The 9,512-nt window shown below is 46.5% G+C and overlaps 1 pseudogene; it reads right to left on the bottom strand.

Annotated features, from left to right (window-relative positions):
- Nucleotides 1-1,558: 1,558 nt before the first annotated feature.
- Nucleotides 1,559-8,413, bottom strand: LOC101592749 (annotated as a pseudogene).
- Between the last annotated feature and the right edge of the window lie 1,099 nt (nucleotides 8,414-9,512).

The following is a 9,512-nucleotide window of genomic DNA, read 5'->3' as shown; positions in this document are numbered from 1 at the left end:
TAAGAAGGTACCGAATAGATACTGCAGCATTAAATATATAGCTTACAATCATGTAATATCAAGACTATTAGGTATGTTCACTCAGGATTCTAGACTTGATAGCCACCTTAATATTCTCCAATACTGTATTCTGGAGATTGGACTCAGGACCTCGTGCTTGCCAGCCAGGCACTTAAGCCACTGAGTTATCTCTGCAGCCCCCAAAACTGTATTCTTGAAAACCAGCTCAGGTGGCTCTTCAGGAGCTAAGAGTAACTTCACCAAGAATAACCAATTAAAAACCTAAGTTCTCTAGAGAAGTAGACCATGCATGAGGTGGTGAGGGGAGAGGGCAGATCTGAAAGGGCTGCCCCTTCTCTCAGTTCACTGGGGGCCAAAGGAACTTGGGCACAGGTTCACAGACTCCTACAGAAGGCAGCTGGAGTCCACATTAAACAATGAAGATATGGCTGAGTCTTCCCAGACCATGTACCAGATGTTGGGCCAGTATGCAGATGATGAAAAACTGTGTCAGGCATGGAACCTGCTCAGCACTCAGGCAGGAAGGGGCAGAAATAAGGCCTTTGTGAGAACTACATATCACGGCAGGTGCTATGCGCATTAGGAAATAAAGGAGGGCCCTTAGCTCCTTCCCCAACACCGCAAAAAAAACTAAAAACAGGTAATAGGGTCCCAAAGCCTAACAGCTTTCCCTATTCTCTTAGCTGAGCAGAGATGATTTCACCACCTTAAAAGTCTCTCTCAGTCCTTCTCTGCTAGATCAGCGTTTAAGTCTGTGGCCGAGAGGATGGAATACAAGGAGCTTGCTGCCAGGTTTTGTACCTCACAATGACTGTCGTATACCCTGCATGCTCTCTTCATCCAGGCAAGGTAAAAGTGGCAGCAAGGACCTTCCTGAAGTTCTGTCCACCTTGTTCTTACAGGGTTGCTATGAGCACTGGATCTGGCTGAGGTCAATCCTCACTTGGCCACTTCAGAGGAACAAGCAAGGGCTACGGCCAGCCTCGCCCTGGACGTGACTGTTTCAAGTTTTGGTCAGACAAGGGCAGGAGGGCACATCATCTGTGACCAACTTCCTACTCCCAGCTCACCAGATGAGTCAGAAAACAAAGAACATGTGAGAATTTAGTAAATGCTGTGTGCTACAGTGTTTCACAATGGGAATTCCAGAGTTGCGAGGCATTTTGAGGGGACAGATATAAATGGCTATCTGGGTCAGTACTGCCTTAAGGAGAACATCTGTGCATTCCCACAGTTTTAAAGTTTCCCCTCTATTTTGATGACCAATAATATCACTGTAAATGTATTTTTTTTTGCAATTCACAAGGTATTAATGTAGTATTATGTAAATTTGAAGCGATCATAAACATTCACCTTGGTATATCATACTGGTCTTGTCCCTCTTCCTTCACACTGTCTGGGCCCCCTCTTCCCACAGTGCATCCTCCAGCTGTCAGGCCACAGCAGCGACATGCTTAGTCCACGTCCTGCCTAACACCGCGCATCCATCCACAGAGTCACGGTTCTGGCCCACAAAGCCCCTCTTCCTACAGGAAGTTCAGTGCCTGCGGAAGAACTTCTAATAAACCAGGGCGCCCAGGATGATAAGCTCCAGTAAGATGAGGATGTAAAGCAGCAACATGGTGACTGTCCCTTCTCTGGACATCGAACGGAGAATCTTTTGAGTTTTGCTCAAGTTTTCACTCGTGCTTACTGCTCTTGGTGCACTCCCCCTGGTCTCGCAGCTCTCCCTGGTCTTGCAGCTCTCCCTGGTCTCGCCCACTCCCCCAGCTCTTCTGTGATTTCTGAGCCAATCTGGTTAGTCTCAGTGGCAATCTGATGTGACCGGTCAGTGCTCTGGGTGGCGGGGTTGAGGCTTTCAGTGCCTCGTGGCAGCAGGGCCCTCTGAGACTGTAGCCAGTTCACCTGCGGGTTCTCACAGGGTTCTCACAGTGTGGGTGCCGTACTTCATTCCTCCTCCGCCCCCAGGCGCAGCTGCCAGAGGCAAGCTTCTCCCTTCCCGATGTGGTCTGGCAGGTCTTTCCAGTAGTTTCGAAGCTTAGACATCATGGGGTTCCGGAAAGATGGGTGCATACTGTAACTCCTCCTCCACCTCCGCAAGCGTTTCATTTGCTTCCTGTTGCTTTTCATCAAAATCTCTGACCAGGCGCTGGGGAGATGGCTCAGTAGCATGAGCGCTTGCCTGGCAAGCGCGAGGGTCTGAGTTCAATCTCTGGTTCCGCAAAAAAAAAAAAAAAAAAAAAAAATCTCCGACCAACTTCTCCTCGGCCCTGGCGGTCGCCAGCAGCCACTCGGGCGCTCCCCGTAGGTCTTCATGGAGGCCACGGAAGATCTCGTGCAGCTTCTCGAAATGCTCGAAGGAGGCCACGGAGGTGGCTGTGGCGCAGCCCCGAGGCCCTGCACGCTGGCCGCTTCCTTGCCCAGAGATCGGCCTCCCAGACCCAAAGCCATCACCGACACATCCGCTCTTCCGCTGCCCGGAACAAGGCCTTGCGACCGTACTCTTAAGTGAAAGAAATCAGATACACATGTGTAAATACTGCATTGTTTCTCTGATGTGACGGAAAAAAATGTAAATAAGAACCAAATTTATAATAGGTATTGTGAAATAGAAAATGTTCCAGTGGTGAGGGGAACAAAGGATGACAGAGGAGGGAAGGAAACAGGGAAGGTTTTATTAAAAAAAAAAAAAAAAAAAGGTGAGAAAAGAAGGAAAATTGGAAACAAGCTTTGTGTAAATGGGAAGAGAAGGAGAGGTTGAAGAGGGGAGGGGAATGGGAATGAAAAACATCAAGTTATATCATGCACCAGTACAAATTCTCAAATGTGATCATTCTGTATGTCTAGACTATCAAAATCTGATTGAAAAAGATGTACGTGTTTCCAACAATTGCTGGCATGAGCAAGCACACAGCAGTGTTTTACAGACCAAAGCCACTTTGTTCCAAAAAAAAGAGAGAAGAAAAGAAAAGAAATGGGTCTAAGATGGGCTTGTTGGTGGACTCCTGCAGTCTCAGTACTCTGGGAAGCGGAGGCAGGAAGACTTCAAGTTAGAACCCAGCATGGATAACACAGAATTTAGTGAGATCCTCTTTTAAAAGGAAAAATACAAAGACTTGAGGATTTAGTTTGGTGCAAAGGCCCTGGTTTAATCCCCAGCACCAATTTTGAAAAGGAGAAAGGGAAAAAGAAGTTCAGCTGGACAGAATTAACTAAGAGCTAATGAGAAAAGTTACTAGTGGGGTGGGGAGTAGAGATACAGAGAGGGCTGGCGGCCGCCAGAAAAAAGACAGGGTAGGAGGACAAGCACAGGAGTGCGCTCTTCCGGCTCGCTGTGGGGGATGTGTTCCCTCTTCTGGGCATCCTGCCTGGGTGCTGCAGTTAGCCCCTGCTAGTGCACAGGAGCCACAAACTGGGAGACGTCACATTGACCACTGGAGTCACTGGCCAGAGTGGGTCTACTCATCCTGTTGGAGATTGTTATTAGCATAAAAGTGCTGAGCGGCCTGGGGAGAGCTTCTAAAGCTTCATGGTAAACCTCAAAATGGCTTCACAGATGCTTTTCTTCTCAGAAAAGCTTAGTCACTGGGAGAAGACTCGGTTTTAGGTTATACAGATCTTGTTTATGCTGCTTGGTAGAGGCTGACCTAGTGATGAACTGTTGATGGCAGAATCACAGGAAAGTGTGAACCTGCTGTTTAAAGACGAGCCTGGACAGCAGGGAGCCATCACTTTAATTTCAAATGACAACAAGCTTTTAGGGCTAACAATATCTCCGCCCATCTCCCCAACATCCTCGGAGTATACCTGTCAGCATCTGTGTCACTGGGGACTTCATCCCCGTGCCACTTTTCTGTCAGTTAGGTGAATCAAGGGGCCTGCCTACATTTCAGTTTCTCCATATGTGCCCATAACAAATTTTCTTTGCAGATTAAAAACATCATTTCAGGGCCAGTGAGATAGCTCAACAGACTAAGTGCCTGCTTAGGCAAGCATAGGGACTGTGGTTCGATCCCTGGCACTACCTGCCACACTAGCTCCACCACCAGGGGTCACTGAGCCAGTGACCAGGTCTGGGCATGGTAGCGCACACCTGTAATCCCAGCACTGGAGAAGCTCAAAACAGGAGGATCACTACAAGTCCAACCTGCATAGTAAGACCCTGTACCAAATACATTTTTTTTAAAAAAAGTCATTTCAGCAAGTAACAGAATTGATGGCATGCTTGTGTTCATCACATTTGGTTCTAGAGTCGACAAATATAATTCCACTCACTTCCCTGTGGTTAGCTGGGAACTAACCAACTCACACATGTTGACTCCCTGACACTGTGGGTGTCAGTCCTGTCCCCATGGCTTCTGGCTCCCTTACAAGGCATGTGAAGGTGACTGGCGTGTGAGCTGCACTTCAGGGAGAGCACATTTCTTTCTCCGAAGAATGATATTGTATTTCCCATGTGACTAGCTGACCCTCCCCAAAACTAGAGGGGAAAAAAAAGCTATTGGTTTTATTTTACGCTTTCACTTCTAACATCTGAGGACGATCTGGTAGGCCTGGGATCCATCTGCACTTCCCTCCCTGCCCCCACCCTATCTTATTTTTCTAACCTTGAAATATTTGAACCTGAGGTAAGAGAAGGAGATGTCAGGGGGAGCGGGAAGTGTGCAGATAATTTTGTTTCTTTCTTCACAGTGGCCAGCAAGGAGAGTTACAGGAGCAACTACAGCTGATTGCAGTAAGTCTTGAGAATACACTTCTAATGATTGATACTTTGTCCCCGGTGTCCTGTCCCAGACTTTCCATGTCACGCAGGTCCTATTTTACTGTGGAACACCAGTGTAGTCTTCTTTTTCTCTCCTAGTTCGCTGACCAAAAATTAGTTGTGAAGTTCAAGGTCACAAACCTCCTGGAATGGCAGGCCAGAGGACATGAAGCGAGCTTTCTGTGCTTGGGTGGCATAAAAACCTCATTGTAGCCCCAAGTAGCCCAAACCCCTTAATTCGGATAAGACAGCATTCAACTGACTTCAATCAAAAGGGACTTAAATGCAGGGACGTGGCCTTGGGGATGGCAGGCCGGGACTGAGCAGCTCATTGTTCTAAGTTCTGCTGGGGCTTAGGAGATTGGCAGGGCACCTGCTGCTCTCCAGAGCGGAATGTGCAGGTCAGCCCTGAAAATGCCCCGGCCTGGGACACCCTGGGGCCCTGGTCCCCCAGTCCTGTGGGCACCGGAGATTTCCAGGTACAGAGAGAAAGGAAGAGCCCTCTGGGGTGACTGGGATGAGTTTTCTCTTCCCTTTAACCCGTCCTTCATGCTTCTTAGCGCCAACCAAGGCTTTCTGGGTTCTTCTGGAGCAACGCTTCAGTGCCTCTGCCTTAGGAACAGTTAATCACTAACCAGTGTCACCCAGAAGGCCTCACGTCATTGGCTCAGTTTGGGACCAGGGTCAATGATTAGGTCCCCTACTTAGTGCCTCAGGTCTGCTTCCCTCATTGTCCTCCTGGCTGCTGAATAGCTTCCCTCATTGTCCTCCTGGCTGCAAAATAGACTATGAACCAGTAATCACTAGTTTTCTCTCTGTAGAAGTCAGAGTTAATTTCAGTGATTAAAAAAAAAAAAAATGTGTATCTTTGCCTGGGAATAGCCCAGTGAGAGAGCATGCTCTTAATATGTGTGAATTCTGGGGTCTGATTCCCACCACCACTAAAATAAAATAAAATAAAATAAAATAGTTTAAAAATCTTAAATAAATCACATGTCCTGTGTCTTGCTTATGCATAGACTGTTCTATAAGGAGAGTCTGGCGCTGGAAGTAAGAGAGGAAGATTTTAGTCCTGGCCCTGCCGGCTATTAGTTATGTGATCTGGGACAACCCATGTAACTTTTGAGTCTGACCAGGTTCTCACCTATGCAAATCAGGACAGTGGACAGACGAGATTCCAGACTTGAAAGTTGGGTGGACCAGGATCTTAATGCTGTTTATTACTGTGTGAGTTGGTTGACTTTAAGCAAGTGGCCATTAACATTATTCTAAAAGCTTTAACGTGATAATGTATGTGAAACTCTTAGCGTTGCTCCTAGATCACTATAAGCACTCAATAAATAGTTATTATGATAGTCATGACAATGATAATTATTAAAATTCTTGACAATCTTTTGGCAAACCCTAAGTATGTAATGATTTAAGCCTATTCAGTTGCTGTGAATAAGCCTGCTCATTTAACCGTGCCCTTCTTAAGGGACTTTGCTTAGAAATAAACCAAAATTACAGAGAATTGCCAGGCATGGTAATTATAGGTGGCACCTATAATCCCAGCATTCAGGAGGCTGAAGCAGGAGGATTACCATGAGTTCAAGGCCAGCCTGAATTACACAGGGAGACTTTGTCTCAAAAATAAATAAATAAATAAAATTACAGAGAATTTTGCAAAGTTTTAGATTTTCTTATATAGTACTACTGTAAAGGTTTAGGTTTAGGTTTCTCCCCCAAAGCCTCATGCAAGTCATGGGGCAGGGACTTCTAGAGTCTGAGATTAAACTCTAGAAGCTTAATCATGATCCACTGGGATTATGGGTTTTAGTACTGCTGGGATTATGGGTGTGAATGCTATGCCCAGCCTGGGGCAGATAAGAAGGAGACAGACTTCCTCTCTGTTGCTGTTGTTGCTGTTACTCCTCCATTTTTCTCTCTTGCTCTTTGCTGCTGCCATGCAAGTTTCCTCTCTGCCTTGTGCCGCTCTGCCGTGGACCCAGCTGAGTACAGACTGAAACCTCCAGTGACCATGAGTTAAATAAACCTTTCCTTCCTTCATTTTGGGTGTCAGGTATCTGTCCCAGCAATGAGATAAGAGTAACTGAGACAACTACGTAACATATTCAACAAATAATATCTATAGGATTGTAATAAACACAGTTATGGGCTTATTATCTTTTTTATGGTGTAATGCCTATAAGGAAATCTTTTAAAGGTTAGACTTCTTATTCAGTAGAACTACCATGAGAGTTAAAAAAAAAAAAAAAAGAATGGCTCTTTTTAATTTTAAAACTGATTTAAGATATTCTTTTAAGAGCCAGGTGTGTGCCTGTAATCCCAACACTAGGAAAGTGAGGCAGGAGGTTCAGTGTGTGTTCAAGGCCAGTCTGGGCTGCACAATGAGTTCAAAGCCAGTCTGAACTACCCAGTGAGACTGTCTCCAAAAAAAGAACTTTTTTTTTTTAAATTTTTTTAAGTAGAATGTTCTTTTTGGGCATTGTGGTGTGTGCCTGTAATCCCACACTTGGGAGGCTGAGACAGGAGGATCACTGTGAGTTTGAGGACAGCCTGGACTACATAGTGAGTTCAAGGCCAACCTGGCCTACATAGGGAGACCCTATCCAAAAAAAGAAAAACCTTTCTATTTACAGTTTTGAAAATGTTCTCTTTATAATATTTAGGCTCAATTTAAAATTATTCCCAGAGCCAGGCATGGTGGCACATACTTATAACCCTAACACTCGGGGAGGCTGAGGCTGGAGGAGGATCATTGTGAGTTCAAGACCAGCCTGTGCTACAAAGTGAGCTCAAGGCCAAGCTGAACTGCATAGCGAGACCTTGTCTCAAAAAAGACAAAATTAATTAATTAAAATTATTCTTGGGCAACTGTAATTTATTAGCAGCAAGATGTGTCCATTAACTCTATCATTCTATCTGAATAAGACTGTTCTATTCCAGGTCCTGCTGTGGCTGAGGAGACACAGGAGTGAATGAAATGCTCTGAGTGTCAGTCAGCTTTTCCTTACCATAACAAAATACCAGAGGGAATCAATTTTAAAAACAGGGAAAACCTGCCTGGGACACACAGACTTGGAGGTTTTGGTTCACAGCTGGGGCCTGTTCTGGAGCCAACCTACACTGCCCAACCCCTAGCCCTCAGAAATTGACCCGTGGAAACTAAGTTTCTGTCCAGGACTGGTCAAATAACTCAGTGGACTAAAGCACCTGCTTAGGCAGACGCAGGGACCAGGGTTCAATCCCCGTCATGCTGTACCGGCCCCACCTCTGGGACATGCTGAGACTGCAATTGAGACTGGGCGTGGAGGTGTGCGCCTGTAATCCCAGTGCTTGGGAGGCTGAAAACAGAGGATCTCTATGAGTCCGATCTGGGTAGTGAGACCCTGTAGCCCCTGTACTAAACACATTTTTTTTAAAAAAGTTTCTGTCCTGTGTCAATGCTCATGGTGAGACTGTGTGAGCTCTGGCATGAGACCGACAGTGCCATGACTCAGAAAGGGCACCATGGGTGCCTGCGCTGCCCAGAATTTTGCACTGCACGCGATGGCAGCAGGGGTCAGTACAGAGCTGGACTTACCTTCCACAGCGAGCCGAGCTGCCTGGTCGAGGCCCGCTGGCCATGGGGGTGCCTGAGCACACGTGTGCAGTGTCAGTTTGAAGTGACACGTGTGTGTGCAGGCCAGATTGCAAGACGCAGACTCAGGGAGGAAAGAAGCAGGTGAAAGATCTCCTGGACAGTCTGTATGCACTCATGTGGCTGTCACTGTATTTCTGCTGGACAGCACTGGCTGGGTGTCTGCGTTGTGGCGTGAGTCTCCGGAGGAACACGAACTTGTCAGCCATCAGGGGCAGGAGTCAACACCTAGGAAAGTGCCAGAATTTGCTAGGGTTTTCTTTTAGCTTCTATTCCTTTAAGTACTTTCTGTTCCCTCAGAGTCTTTTAACTGGAACCCATTCTGTCTTTGTGCCATTTTGTTTTCCATGTTTCAAAGCTGCCCCTTCCTCCTGGAGGTAGAGACATAAACGCGTGTGATCTCAGCACTCAAGGCTGAGGCAGGAGGATCACCTTGAGTTCAAGGCCAGCCTGAATTATGTAGTGAGATGCTATCTAAAAACAACAACAAGCTGTCCCTTCCCATCAGAACTTTCTTCTTCGGCAGAACATTCAGCTTCCCAATGTTGTTAGTAGATTCTGATGGCTTAAGATGTCACCCATGAAATGCATTTGATCCTTAATAAATGACCTTGTTGAGAGAAAGCCTCAAGTAGTGATGATCTCATGCCTACTCACCCAGCTGGAATCCTTTTCCTTGATACCACAGAAACATGAATGAAGACTGTTGTGACACCTTCTAATAACTGTGCGCTGAGATTGGTGTGCAAATCCTGTCCCTGCTGCTGGTGTTCCAGGTCACAGTCCACACCCTTCATGCCCAGAAGCTTTCCCTGTGTAGACTGCAATTACTTCGGAAATGGATGAGGTTCACCCTATTAATTGCCTTATGTAAAGGATTAGAAAATGGGGCTGGGCAGCAGAGGTCCTGGCTCCTGCATTTGTGAAACATGGGGAGGGAGAGCCCCAGATGCTCCATGGGCAAGGGAGGACAGTGGGGAGGGGCTGGGTCTGTGCTCAGGGTAGAGTGGGAGGACAGGAGACCTGTGTTTCAGACAAGCTGTGGGGAGAACACTGCATCCCACGGACTGACATTTATAGGTAATT

Source organism: Octodon degus, unplaced genomic scaffold (assembly GCF_000260255.1).
Source record: "Octodon degus isolate 3935 unplaced genomic scaffold, OctDeg1.0 scaffold00158, whole genome shotgun sequence".
In the NCBI taxonomy this organism is placed as follows: domain Eukaryota; kingdom Metazoa; phylum Chordata; class Mammalia; order Rodentia; family Octodontidae; genus Octodon; species Octodon degus.
This window is presented reverse-complemented; position numbering and strand designations above follow the sequence as displayed.